Source organism: Equus quagga, chromosome 14 (assembly GCF_021613505.1).
Source record: "Equus quagga isolate Etosha38 chromosome 14, UCLA_HA_Equagga_1.0, whole genome shotgun sequence".
Taxonomy (NCBI): domain Eukaryota; kingdom Metazoa; phylum Chordata; class Mammalia; order Perissodactyla; family Equidae; genus Equus; species Equus quagga.
Window position 1 is genome coordinate 89,693,069 of NC_060280.1, and position 15,640 is coordinate 89,708,708.

Below are 15,640 nucleotides of genomic sequence, written 5' to 3' on the forward strand. Positions count from 1 at the left end.
AAATGCACCTGCTTCCCTTTGTTCTGGAACAGCCATGATGTTGGAAATGATTCTGTGTGGGCTCCTATTTGCTGCAAATAACTTCTACTTTGTGTGACAACTACTTCTGGCTGAGAGTCTGATTTTAACTCACCAGGAGGCGAACCCACTCTTGGTTCAGCAACATTATTCAAACTAGCGAATGTTAAACCTGCCTACCCTGCTTCGCTTATTCCTTCCCCGTGGAAACCACAATAAAGCCTCTTGGCCACATTTCCCCCTTGCTCATGCTGCCTCCTGACCAGCACTGATGCTTCCCTGGGCAGACCCACTGCATGGCCTGCTGTGCCTCCTGTTTCCAGAGAACTGTTGAGTAGGATAAAATTCTTCCTTCATGACAGTCATTTCTATGTCTGTGTGTCTTACTATACCAGATTAAGACAAATCCCAGGGACCCTTTAAACAATATGTGAGGTCACATGGCAAAGGGAAATTAAGGTTGTACAACAGCTGACCTTAAAATAAGGAGATTATCCTGGACTGTGCAGCTGTGCCCAATAGCCTCTCAAGGGTCCTTAAAAGTAGAAGAGGGGAGCATATTAGAAGAATCAAAGATAGGCAGCATGAGAAGGAGTTTGACTGATGTTTCTGGCTTTGAAGATGGAAAAAAAATGAGACAAAAGGCATTTAGAAACTGGAAAAAGCAAATAAATAGAATACAGTCCTACTGACAACTTGATTTTGGCTCAGTGAGATCCTGTTAGGAGTTCTGATCTCCAAAACCATAAGATGGCAAATGACTGTTTTGTGTCATTAACTCTGATGTAATTTGTTATAGCAGCAATAGAAAACCAACACACAATGGAAAGCTGGAATATTAGGGTATTGACTGTAAGGTCAAAGAGGAGCACCTATCTTTATTGTCTGCAATGCCTATCCATCCTCTTTTCTCTGAAATTTATTCAAAAAAGACACATCCTGCTCCACAAAGTCATCTTTTGGAAAGGTCCTTCATGACTGGCATGGACAAATCCCAACCTCATTTACCTCATCCAATGAGCATTTGGTACAGTCAATCAGTCACTGCTCCTTGCATGGATTCACGGACACCAATCTAAATTCTATTTGTATTTCATGGGCCACTACTTCTCAATATATCTGCTACTTCTGATAGCAGCCCTGATATCAGCTGCCCTCCATTAAACCCAGCACATATGGGGTTAAAACCAAAAGCACTCATCCCCTTCCCTCTCTTCTCTAAGTCACACTCATATGTAAATATCATTTTTTTTTATATATCTTTGTATCCCTGAACTTCACAAGGCAAATAGAATTTACATGTTGTTAGAGCCCAGGTGGCCTCATGCTAACATTTTGGCTAGTTACAGGTCCTTTGAAGTTTTATTACAGGGAAACTGATATCCAGAGGTTATGAAGAAGCTGAAGCTTCCCAGACCCCAACTCCCTGGCTTCCTGGCACCAGAATCCACCATCTACCATGGGGACAGACAACTAAGGACACTCACCCGCAGATACCCTTATCTCGCCATCCTCCTTCCTGCAAGCAGCCTTACAAGGCCAAACGCAGGCTGGTGGCAAAGTGCTGTCGTGCAAGGCCACATGCTCCCCCTCCCCAACCTAAAACCTCAAATAAAAAACCTTACCTCTGGGGCCGACCCCGTGGCCGAGTGGTTAAGTTCCCATGCTCCGCTTCGGCGGCCCAGGGTTTCCACGGTTCCGATCCTGGGCGTCGACATGGCACCGCTCATCAGGCCATGTTGAGGCAGCATCCCACATGCCACAACTAAAATATACAACTATGTACTGGGGGAATTTGGGGACAAAAAGCAAAAAAAAAAAAAAATTGGCAACAGCTGTTAGCTCAGGTGCCAATCTTTAAAAAAAAAAAAACCCTACCTTTTCTCCTTTGAGGAGGTGGATCTGAGTTCTAACTCCCATCTCCTTGATTGGCTGCCTTTCGATAAACCTCTTTCCTTACTATAAGCCTGGTATTACCACTTTTATTTTGGTCTCCCTCTCATATAGTGGGTAAAAGAACCTGTGTTTGTGGCCGGTAACACTTCCTCCTGTGACCCCAACTGCTAAAGCTAGAAGTTTTCCAGGGCATGTCAAACGTCCAGTGAAATCATCTAATCTAATGGCATTAAATGCCGTCTATGCTCTGATGACATCAAATGTAAGTGCTCAGCCTGATAAGGAACTGATTTTTCTTATGTACCAAAAAGTCTTCTAACAACTAGTCGAATGGCAGGTACGATGATATCATGGAAGGGAAGTGTCCATATGTTTTTTTAGCCAGACCATATTTGTCTGTGGCTTTTGTCCTCATGGTACAAAACTTATCATCCAAATTCCAGGAATGTATCTGATTTCCAGGAAAGAAGGGGGAAGGATGAACGGCAATGATTGAAGAGAAAAACCCAGATGACATTGTCCCCCCTTTTTAAAGATTTTATTTTTTAAATTTTTTTCATTATTGAGATATAATAGATATGTAGCATTATATTAGCTTCAGGTGTACAACATAATGATTCAATATTTGTACATACTTCAAAATGGTCACCACCATAAGTCTAGTTAACATCTGTAGACTGTCCCCTTTCAAATGACTCTCTCTCCTGTCTCAGGCCTTGATCTTATTAAATTCTAGACAGGGAGGTCTTAGAACTCATACTAACTTTTCACAAGCTGCCATGTCTCCCATTATTGTCAAGGGAGACTTAAAATTATTACATGTTCGCTGAGACTATTTCTATATGTACCTACTCACCCACTTCCCCCATCCACTTAGACTTTTTAACCATTCTGTTCTCTTACAAGGGTCAGCTACCTGATCAGGGACAGAAAACTACTATGATCCAGTAACAGGATGCCCTGAGGGACCACTGACAGCCCTGTTTTGGGACAATCACGCAGAGCATTCCTCTGACTTCCCTGCTCCAAAAGCTCTGCCAGCCTTCTCAGCATATAAAGGCTGATTAATAAATCCCTATTGTCCCCTGTGATCCCTTGTAGGAAATGGAAATAATAGCCTCAGGGACAACACCAGGAGGGGTGTGGACCACTACAAGTGGAGACAACAAACTCCACTTAGTAAATGTCATTATATCCCAAACTGACCAGGCAACAAATCTTCTGCTTTCTGTGGAGCCCCTAAACTACACAAAGTCAGCTGGGTCACACTCCTACGGATATGGAGATAAAAGCCTTCTACAGCTGCGACCACCTCATTTTCGCCTGGTAATGGAAGAGCTCTCTGGGAGAGAGGCTACAAGAAATGATGTGGGGTCGGTGAGCCGAGGAGTCGAAAGAAAGATTTCTTGGACTCTCAAGGTCTGGCAGCAGTGCTCTTTTATTTAGAGAATAGTATGGAATAGCATGGGGACAGGACGCATGGGCAGTCAGAGCTGCTGCGTGGGGACAGGACCCACGGGCAGAAGGAGCTGCTGCTGTCACTGCTGCTGCAGCAAGCCTGGGTGGAGAGGAAGGCTAAACTTAAGGCATAGGTATGTGAGTTATCTCTTTACAAGACAAAGGAAAGAATATGTAAAAAGAGTTGTTAAAATGGTATCAGCGCAGATGGGGTCTGGTTATTGGGTGGTCCTATAACTTTTAGATAAGAACCAAACCAGATTAAGTAAATGGCAGAAGCTACCACTTAAATATTATCTTCAGCTGAAGACAAAGGAGGATGTTGGGGTGGGGGGAGGGGTCCAGTTACATGAGGTTACCAGACAGTAAACAACTTAAGTCCTTGCCTTCCCCCTTAAGAGTTTCCAGAGATAAGGCCATCCCACCTTCCTCCTGGTGCAGATAGGGAGGCACCCCCCACAGATGGAGACTTCCTTCACAAATGCAAATGTCTCTCATCAAAGGGCAAGCAAATTCCAGTCCTCAGAGCCTCCTTCTCATCTGCAGTTTTAAAAGTAACCAGCCTAAAATCCTCATCAAAATGACAAACAACACATTTATCAAATGCAGCTGTTTTCCATTAAGCAGGCTAGTTGTGTTTGTTTGGTCTAGGTACTTGGAATAGTTTGTGAGCCTCAGGCTCAATAATTTTGACTCAAGGATTACTATAAGCCCCTGGACAACCAAACATGCTGCCATAAAATTGGAAAGTTCAAAATTGGAAATATATCCAGCCTCTCCTACGTTTCCACAGACCCACACTTGCCACTGCACATGGCTAGGCTGGAACTTCAGCAAGCACAGCAGAACTGCACCCTAAGATAAAGAGCACATGCCAAATGGCCAGTCTGGAGAGCCTTCAGGCAGGACCACTCACAAGGCCAAGTTAGAAATTATGATGATATTTTAGTTGAAGTGGATCTGAGTTCACACTTTTTGACATGTTCCCAGGTTGTCCCAAGAGACATGGTCTTAATTTGCAGCTGGGCTCCCATCATGACCTATCTGGGCAACATCACAGATTTCTTTTAAAAACCTTTATGCCACCTCATTTACTCTGGCTTTTCGACGTGCCTCCAGTAAACAAGCTATGTGGTCAGGTTCAGGAAGCATGCACGAGTTGGCCAGGCCTTTGCAAATTGCATGCAGGATAACCCACAAAATCCAATTGACATCTGCAGTCCTGTTCTCATGCCCAGGTCCTCCAGATTGTGCAGGGACACTTTAATCTTAGAGATTCTAAAGTTAGGAACCCCTAATGAGCTGAACAAACAGTGACTTGGGAAGGCTATCATCACTCTAGCTCAAGAGGTCACTGCTGGAGATGACAGCATCAGATGGCATCTCCAATGCCACTCTCCCATTCTCTGGGACAACCACAGAGGATCCCATGCCACTTACATGAAACTACAACCCTGCACCCCTTCAGTGACCAACTTTACTACGGAGCACTGCCTCAAACAATGGGACTCAACTAACATGACTGACTTTCTGGATATTGCTGCTTACTTGCCTTCTGATCCTGCCTTGCTCTAGGACACCTGCAAAACCATGAGTTTTACTCTCACAGCTGTAACTCCATCATAACGCATGCCCAGACTCTTTTGGCTTCAAGTTGAATACTTTCGCAACTCTCTTAAAGATGCCCACCCCCATTATTACCCTATCTTGCCTACAGGGCTCTCTAGTGAAGTCCCCTCCCGCTGTGCACTCCTAAAAATGACAGGAGACTCTGTTGGCCCCCACCACATACCACCATGAGGCCTCCATTCTCTCTCTAGCACAAGAACATACAGCCCAGCGCTCCTGGGCCGCATCACAGCACAGAGCCCTAAACTTACCCCTCCCCCTCTGGCTCCTCCCTACTGCCACAGCAACACCCCTACTCTCTATAGCCAGCTCGCTGAGATCATAGCTAGTGCTTTAAATACAGGTACAGGATCATGTCATCTTGCAATATAGAGAGCTGTATTTTTCCTTCCAGTTTGGAAGTCTTTCATTTCTCTCTCTTGTCTAATTGCTCTGGCTAGAACTTCCAGTACAAAGTTGAACAGCAGTAGTGAAATCGGGCTTCCTGACCTTAGGGCAAAAGTTTTAAGTCTTTCACCATTGAGTTTGATGTTAGCTGTGGATTTTTCATAAATTCCTTTTGTCATGTTGAATAACTTCCCTTCTATTCCGAGTTTTCTGAGTTTTTATAACAAAAGGATGTCAGATTTTGTCTAATGGCTTTACTGCATTAGTATGATAAATATGTTTTCCCTGCTTTGTTCTATTAATGTATATGTATTACATTTTTTTACTCACTTATTCTGAACCACTCATGCATTCCTGGGATAAATCGCACTTGGTCATGATGTTTAATCCTTTTAATGTGCTGTTGGATTTGATTTGCTAGTATTTTGTTAAGAATTTTTGTATCTATATTCCTGAAATATATGAGTCTGTAATTTTCTTTTCTTATGATGGGTTTATCTGGATTTGGTGTCAGTATAATGCCAGCCTCACAGAATGAGTTAGGAAGTGTTCTCTCCTCTCCTATTTTTTGGAAGAGTTTGAGAAAGATTGGTGTTGATTCTTCGTAAATGTTTGGTACAATTCATCATGGAAGGTCCTCTGTGTTTCTTTGTTGGGAGGTTTTGAATTACTGATTCAATCTCTTTACTTATCACAGTTCTCTTGTGATTTTTCATTTTTTCTCAAGCCAGTTTAGGTAATATGTGTGTTGCTAAGCATTTGTCCATTAATCTAGGTTATCTAATTTGTTGGCATAAATTGCTCATAATATTCTCTTATAATCCTTTTCCTTTCTGAATAGTCAGTAGTAACAAATTTAGTTACTCAAATCTTTTTCTTTTGTCAGACTAGTTGAATTTTGTCAATTTTGTTGACATTTTTAAAGTAACATCTTTTGGGTTCATTGCTCTATTGTTTTTCTATTCTCTATTTTATTTATTTCCCTTCTATTTTTATTATTTCCTTCTGTCTGTTAGATTTGTATTTAGTTTGTTCTTTCTTTCTAGTTCCTCAAGGTAGAGTTGTTGATTTGCGATCTTTCTTCTTCCCCATTCACATCCATCCAGTGGCAAACATCCACCCTCAGCTAAGCCCAACTATCAGTGAACCTAGAACCGGCAGTGACTTTGGTTCAGGTGGTAGAATGGAGGATGAATTTTCCCCAGAAAGGGTAGCTGCCTAAGGGCAAAATCAAAATGCTTCTGGCAAGGCTGCTGCATTCTAAATAAACCATTTCCATTTGAGTAGCAAAGCCTGTTTGAACTTTCCCTAGTTGATCACAAAGTCCTATGGGGATGCCAGGCCAGAGTCACAAGGCCTGCTTGAGTCAGGAATTCACTTTCAGCAAGGGATCAGTAGCACATTCATAGCTGCCTTTTAAAAAAAGGAGTGTCCTTGGTGGCCACATCAGGCATCTGGTACTATTGTATGGGGAAATGGCCTCTGTGCAGACTCCACAAAAGCTTTCTCCTCCTGCGATTCTATATTGTCTGTTGGGCCACTTGGAAAGAGACAGAACATGTGGCAATCTCAGAAACCTCTGACACAGGACAGGGAACTGCAAGCATGTGACACATCCATACCAATTATACACCACACAGAAACCACAACAGTACAGTGACTGAGTCCATAGGATCCTACCCACAAAGTCACTTAAGCTTTCTCTTCCTACTGCCAAGTTTACCCAAACCCTTACAGAAACATGGACCAAGGAGTTTGAAATGCATGTGTCATAGGCTGGTGGCTCCACAACTACTGCTGCTGAGAGAGTATACCATCTGTTGACAGAGAGCAAGAGCAGTATAGGGTATGGAAGTGGGTAGCCTGTGGGGCATAGTGAAGGTGGCACAGGGTCTGTGCTCAAATGCCACTGTTGCTTCCTCCCTCACATGCAGTAGGTGTATCTCTCAGCATTGGGCAAGCTCTGAGGCCCAGGTGCCCCTTTCATTCTGCTACACAGTCCCTGCCACATTGGCCACCCCTTCTCCCATAGCAACAGGCAAGATCATCATTCAATGCCAATATCTAACAAAACCATAAAAGGTTGAGTCCCTTCTCTCCCTGAAGTTTCCCAGCATACCAGATGTGTGCATATGGCTTGTCATCCTCCTGATGGACAGGGAAAGTGATCAGGAGCATGGGAGAAGACAGTGGCTCCACAGGAGCGAGCAGAGTTTTGCACTCACTTTCCATTTCAAGTGGTTTCTCACTCTCAGATCAACCAAAAAAAAATTCTGTTTTCAGTTCAAAGTACTAAATCAAGTAAAAAGTCCTCATGACTGACACCATGTTTAACCTTTGACCTACTGACCCAGCAGCCATTGCCACACTGTCTTTAGATTGGAACAGCAGTGCTTACTGCTGCATAATGATACCATCCCCCTACACCTGACCAGAAAGAGAACCAGCAAGGCACCAGTTGGGTGGCTTGTTCCAATCATATCCTGTTGCCACTAAGCCTCATGAATATGTAGGACACTACAGGGATCCTTATTCCCCTCTTCTTGCTCAGAACTTGGGCAAACCCTTTGGAGAAAGGATTTCATTACTGGATTCCAGGTAATCTTACATCTCCAAACCCAGCCTGTGGAACCTTGTCCTTTGTCACAAAGCTAGGTCTCTCAGCATGCCATTTTCATTGTCAAAATGCTGGACCCAGAATTGAATATACCCTACTTGCAAGCTAATAAGTTAGCCTATTACTATTTCATAGACGACAGCAGAAGACCTGTGAATTTGGAGTCAGAAAGCATAAGATGCCTTCTCATGATGCAACAAGCAGTATGAGCATCAGCATGTTTGTACTTGTTCTCTTTGTCCCCAAGTCCCTCAGGAGTGACCCAAAGAACTCACATGTATGTCTGCATATACACTGGGTTGTGCTACAGGAGAGGAATGATGAGTTTGGGGAACCTCATTCATTTATAGCAGGTTAGTAAGCAAGCCTGTTCTTTGTCCCAACAGGAGAGAGGATCTCACCCTCATGGTTGCCCGCTGCAAACATAATCCTGGGAAATGGTCTGGGAAAAGAGCGGTCAGGGCCTTGCATTCCTGGCATGCTCAGAAAGATGACCAAGTGTGAGCAAAGACTCATGGGGTAGTATTTCTCAACATTCCATCATTGCCTCTGGTGGTTTTTCACATGAACATGCCACTCCGTCAGACACCAACCAAAAAAGTTTGAGACCAAATCTGCTCACTTTATCTCATGCAGCATTTATTAATGCTACTATCACTAAGAGTCCAGAAATCAGGGTAAGGCCAACCCGTAGTATTAATCTCTCCCATGACCAACAAAATCTTAGATTCAGTCAAGTGTGAACAAGTTCCATTGAGGACTGGTAGGTCTTATTTCAGACAATCAAGATGTCATCTAAGGCCAATTTATTCTCCCATACAACCCACACAGCAGAGTAAAGACTAATCTGCTATATTTGGTGTTGTTCCCAATAACTAAAGGCTGTCACAGACAGGCTAAACAGCAACACTCATAGCCAGAGTGAACTTCTCCACAACCAATTATCTTCCACAAACATATAATGAAAAAAGGCACAGGACATTCCCATTCAGGTTTTTTTATTTTTTTGTTTGAGAAAGATTAGTCCTGAGCTAACATCTGCTGCCAATCCTCCTTTTATGCTGAGGAAGACTGGCCCTGAGCTAACATCCGTGCCCATCTTCCTCTACATTATATGTGGGACGGCTGCCACAGCATGGCTTGCCAAGTGGTGCTATGTCCGCACCCGGGATCTGAACCGGCAAACCCCAGGTGGTCAAGAAGCAGAATGTGCGCACTTAACTGCTGTGCCACCGGGCTGGCCCCAACCTCACCTTCTCTATACTCATCTTCTGCTTGTACACTGAACTTTCATGTGAATTGATAAGATGTAAGAAGGCCTTTTTAAGAAAATCTACAGAGATGTATTATATCCCCACCTTGACCAGTGTGAGCCAGTGTAGACGTACTCCATGAGCAGTGAATTCAGTCAAGCAGTCACTCTCTTCACTGTCTAAGACCATGTCAATCCAACAAGAGAATCCAGGTGGCTATACGAGGATTGAGTGTGAATCCTGTCAGCCCACTTTTGGCCTGCTTGCAACCTGGAAAGGGTAGCACTAGACTGGCTTGCCGTGGCTATCAGGTGAAAGACACATTGTGCCCCAAAATAGGACAGAAGTGTAAATGTTCAAAATAGATCTACAGAATGATCCAGAAAGCCATGTTTCTCTCAACACAAGATTTCAAGACTCGGAAACATTTCCCACCTTCCCTACATTTACAACTCTTGAGCGTGAATCATGCCATGTTTATTAAAGTATGAGGGATAATATAAGGGAAAAATGATGACTTTCGAGCATTTCTTACATTCATAAAGTTTTTCCCCACTGTGAGATTATAAGTGAATATTAAAGCATGTAGCAGAACTACAACTTTCCACATCTTGTTATTAGAGTTCTCTCCACTGCAAGATCTCTCTTATTCAGTAAAAGTTGAGCAAATAGTGAAGGGTTTTTAACATTTCTTAAATGGTATGGCTTCAGTGAGGTCTTATATGCTGATGTGTGAGGACATTCGGATAGCTTTCACACACTTGTTAAATTTTTACAGCATTTCTCAACTGTGGGTTCCTCAATGGTAAGACACGAGGAGCAGGTGAAAGTTTTCCTGTACCCTTTACAGTCACAGGGTTTCACACAGTGCAGACTCTCATGTGGATATTAAAGCTTGAGCAATATGCAGATTCCTTACAGACACAGGGTCTTTCTCCAATGTGAAGTTTCACACAAATATCATCACGTGACATATTTAAGGGTTGTACCTCATTCCTTATGTTCCCAGGGTTTTTCCAGCAATTTCAGATGTGTAAAATAAGATTTGTGGAATGAATGAAAACTTTCCTACATGCCTTACAAGCAAAAGGCTTCTCTCCAGTGTCAGTTTTTACATCTTCTGTTAGGTATGAAATATTAATGAAAGCTCTTCCACATACCTTATAGTGAGTCCACTCTAAGTTCCTAAATGTTCTATAAGGTCACAGTCTTTACCTTCATAGTGAGATAACCTTTCCGTTTTTTTCTTATTCCCTTTTTTGCATAGGGTCTTTCACCAGGTGATTTGGATGTGAGTATCAAGGGCTGGTGAATATTTAAAGACTTTTACACATGACTTCCATTGATAGAACTTCTCCCCAGTATGATTTCTTACATGTCCAGAAAGGGCTGAAGACTGAATGAAGGCTTTCCCATATTCTTTATACTTATAGGGTTTCTCTCCAGTTGGGCTTCGTATGTGAATACTGAGCATAGAAGATTATCTAAAAGCTTTTCCACATTCTTCACTGTATAGTTTGGTAGACCTGACAAAAAAAATGCCAGACTGGGTGGCTTAAACAGCAGAAATTTATTTTCCCACAATTCTGGGGCCAGAAGTCCAAAATCAAGGTGCCAACAGGGTTGGGCTTCTCTGGAAGGTTTACTAAAGGCTTTCCCACATTCTCTATAGACATAAGGCTGTAAATTCTTACATGTTAATTAAAACCTGAGGCATTAGTGACAATGTTTCTACATTCCTAAAATTCACAGTGTTCCTCTCTATGAGAAGGTATGAGTTCATTCATGGCTTCACAGCAAATGAGGACAATTAAGGAATTTCCCACATTCTATACTTTGAGTTTCTCTCCAATGTGAGTTCTTTCATGTCCTTGAACTCAACAGAGACAATGCAAGATTTTCCCAGATTTCTTACATTGACAGGGTTTCTCCCCAGTGTGACATCTTTCATGACTTCAAAAATGGAAGAATTGAAGGCTTTACCACACAGTGTACATTCATATGGTTTCTGTACAGTATGAATTATTTCATGTTTTTGAAATGAATTAAAATAACTGAAGGCTTTCCCACATTGGTTACAATTATGGGGCTTTTCTGCAATGTGAGTTCACATGTGGATATTGTTTGTGAAACACATAAATGCCTTGCCACATTCCTTACATGTGTATGGTTTTTCAGCACTGTGAGTCTGCAAGTGCTTATTCAGGCATGAGGAAGATGTAAATGCTTCCCTACATAGCTTATACTCAAAGGGCTTCTCGCCAGTATGAATTTTCTGATGTCCAGAAAGATTTGAGGATTGAGTGAAGTTTTGTCACATTCTTTACCTTCAAAAAGCTACACTGCACTGTTTTTTTTTTTTTAATACACTTTGTAGGTTGAGAACTAGTGAAAAGTTTTCCACATTCTTTACATTTATAGAGTTTCTCCCCAGTACAAATTCTTAAATGGTGAGTTAGGTGTGAGAAAACAGTGGACGTTTTCCCACATTCACAGGGTTTCTCACTAGCGTGGGTTCACATGTGCACATTAAAGTTTGTAGAACATTTAAAGGCCTGGCCACATTCCTTACATGTTTATAGTTTTTCGGCACTGTGAGTGCACAAGCAGATATTCAAACACAAGGAATACATAAACGCTTTCCCATATATCTTACACTCAAAGGGCTCCTCTCCAGTGTGGGATCACATGGGAATATTAAGATAAGCAAAATACCTAAAGTCTTTTCCACATTCTTTACTAAGGAAGTTTGTTTTTATGGTGTGAGTTTGTATATGCACAGTAAGGCTTGTGGAATGAATACAAGGTATCCTATATTCCTTCCACTCAGAGTTTTTCTCCACTGTCAGTTCTCACGTGTGCCTGAAGGTATGAGTGATTGACAAAGGCTTTCCCACAGTCGCTGCATTCAAAATGTTTCTCTTGTGTGCATATTTTCTGGTGCACAGTATTTGGAGTCAGGCTGATAGCTTTCCCAGACTGATTAAGTTTGGAATGTTTCTCTCAGGTAGATGTTTTCTTGGACAGAGTAAGAAAGCCCTTTTCATAATGATTATCCTCATAACTGTTCCCTCTATTTTGAATACTCCTGTATTTCTTAAGACATGATTGTTCACTGAAGAGTTTCCCACATTGTTTACAGCAGAGAGTTTCCCTCCATTTTGAGTTCTTTCCTGTTGATGAAGGTATGAATGATGATTAAAGGATTTTTCAGGCTCATTATACATTACACTATCTCAAGGTAAAAACATTATCATGATGATTATAATTTTTACCATTTTCACTACAAGCATACAATCCTGCCCTGAGGATTTCCTTCAACTTGAATGATGGAACCCTCTTCCAGAATGTTAGTTTTAAAATGATTGTTGTAGTGCTCATGAAAGTGTTTTTAAAAACTCATTATCTTTAAATATGTGTGATTGCACCCTCGTGAGAACCCTGAAGGACCAAGGTTTGAGCAAAATTTAGGGTATTCATCAGTTTCAGAATATCTCCCTAGAGACACTGCCCTCTTGTGGTATGCCACCTGTTTGAAATATCTTCCATTTGTGCCGCCGATTTCCTGTCTAATCTAATTCACAATCTTTTCTGTATGTGGAAAATAAATATCACCATCTATCTTACCATTTTTATCCTATTTGGAGGGCTGTACTCTCTTAAAAAAATCCCACTGAAGTGCTGATTCTTTAGCTTTACATCCTATTTCTCATTCTGTGGTAAAACAGATAAATTTGAGAGTTCAGAAATAAATGTTAGGTTAAAGAAGTTAAGAATGATCAGGCTCGGGGCTGGCCCCATGGCCGAGTGGTTAAGTTCGCGTGCTCTGCTGCAGGCAGCCCAGTGTTTCGTTGGTTCGAATCCTGGGCGTGGACATGGCACTGCTCTTCAAACCACGCTGAGGCAGCGTCCCACATGCCACAACTAGAAGGACCCACAACGAGGAATATACAACTATGTACCGGGGGGCTTTGGGGAGAAAAAGGAAAAACATAAAATCTTAAAAAAAAAAAAAGAATGATTGGGCTCATTTGTATATTACATTTCAAATTAAATATAGTAAAAGAATATAAGGAACAATAGATTTGAGGAGTATGGTTATGTCAAAAACTTAGCAATAATAAGGACATACGGTCAAAATCTTTTTTCTACTATAAATGATTCTATAAAAATTAAAAATGATGGTGAAAAGAGAAAATATTAGGGAAGTAAATATGAAAGATCTGGATTAGCTGACATTAACACCACAAATTTAAAGGAAAAAAAGACACTTTGTGATCGTTGGAAAGGTTGAGTACAAATAAAACAAGAGTAAGAGAAGCTGGAGGTATCCCCAGATGTCAGAGAACAGCAGCCTCAACTTTCTGAGAAGAGTGCATGTTAACTTTCCCCATACTTCTAAACATCCTGAACTTCTCACTGACTATGGCTTTATTTTGCAAACACCTTAGAGAACACCTTTCTCTATTGTCCTCAATTCTTGTTCCAACCAAGAGATCAGACTCAATTTAAACAGTTCACATCTTGTCCACAGGGAAAGATAGATTAATAGAAGAGACTCACACAAGAGATGACAGATCTTCCCACAAATCAGGAACTACCTTCCAAGGAAACACTAAATTATTTCAAAAAGGCTACAAAGGGAAACGTCTTCATATTCTGGGCCCCCCAAAACTGGTTATATTCGACCCTTGAAATACACACTCAGCCTTAGGTACACATTTACAAAACCCTAAGGCTTTGATTCAAAGACATAAAGGAAGTGCAACAAAGAGATCTTCCTTCTGGTGGGGAAACCACTACAGAGGTGGTTCTCAAACTAATTCAGAGTGCATCAGAGTCATCTGGAGGGCTGTGTAATACACAGAAGACAGGGCATCAACCACAGCTTTCTGATTTACTATGTCAAAGATGAAGTCTAAAAATGTACATTTTTTAAATTTTTTGAGGAAGATTAGCCCTGAGCTAACTACTGCCAGTCCTCCTCTTTTTGCTGAGGAAGCCTGGCCCTGAGCTAACATCGTGCCCATCTTCCTCTACTTTATATGTGGGATGCCTACCACAGCATGGCGTGCCAAGTGGTGCCATGTCTGCACCTGGGATCCGAACCGGCGAACCCCGGGCAACCGAGAAGCAGAACGTGCGAACTTAACTGCTGCGCCACCAGGTCGGCCCCAAAATCTACATTTCTAACAGAGTGACGGTGATGTTGTTCGTCCTGTTGCCACATTTTGGTAACAGTAGATTCAAACCCATGAGTGCAGGGAGTGTGTGTCTGCTCTTTCTCATTGTATTCAGATTTGAATACTCTATTCTGGAACACAGTAAGTACATAATACATATCTGATACAAAACAGGGTACAAAGAATGATGCCAGATTTACCTACTTTGGCCAGGTTCTTGTAGGTCTCCAGCATCACATCTCTCTAAAGGTTTCTCTGAGTGAGGTGCAGTTCAGTCCACTCCTCCTGGGTGAAGTCCTCAGCCACATAATCAAAGGTCACTGAATCCTAAACCATCACACACAGGCTGTCTTGAGCAAGTGCTGTCTTCACCAATGTTCACTGGAGAATGAGGACAGGAGACCCAAAGCCAAAACAGGGTTCTCAGGCCTCCCATTATCTCCCCCAGTGTTCAGTGGTCCTAGGTATTCTTCACCTTGTCTATACTCACCTACTGTTTATCTCCATCGGTCACAAGGCTTTAACTGTACCTCTTACACATGAACTTATCTCACTACAACCAGACTAGGAGGACTATTTCCCTCTATTGCAGCATACTCTTGAGCACACAATTGATAGATGGTGAAGAATGAACAAATTCTTTGAGAAAAAGACTTTCACCTTCCTTACCTGCTATCAGAGCACTCAGCAATATAAGCAGGCAGTTGACACCACGAGAGTCAAGATTCACTAGGAATTACTGAACTACTGGGATGATTATCAGCAGGATAATCCCTCACCAATATGAGAGGCTCCACTATGGGGAAATTCAACCAGAGGCTTAGTTGAGTGGGGACTTCCTTGCTTACAGCATTCTCAGGCCAACTTCAGCTCCTCTTAAATGCACCAGAGCATTACTGCTCAGTCCTAGACCATTTGATGCCATACTGTGCGGGGCTGACCTAAAGGAGAGTCTGAAAAGGAGCATCACCTAGGACTCACCATACAACAAATCAATAGCTGAGATCCTATGAAGCCAATGGTAAAATCTGCCTGATACTCATTTCCTTGATGTCAAGATCACTGCAGGGCACTCAATGAAGGTACCCAGAGATTGCTGACTGATGGGCAACCAAGATCCTTCTCAAGATTGTTAAAACAAAAATGTTGCAGGCTGGCCTAGTGGCACAGTGGTTAAGTACGCATGTTCTGCTTCAGCG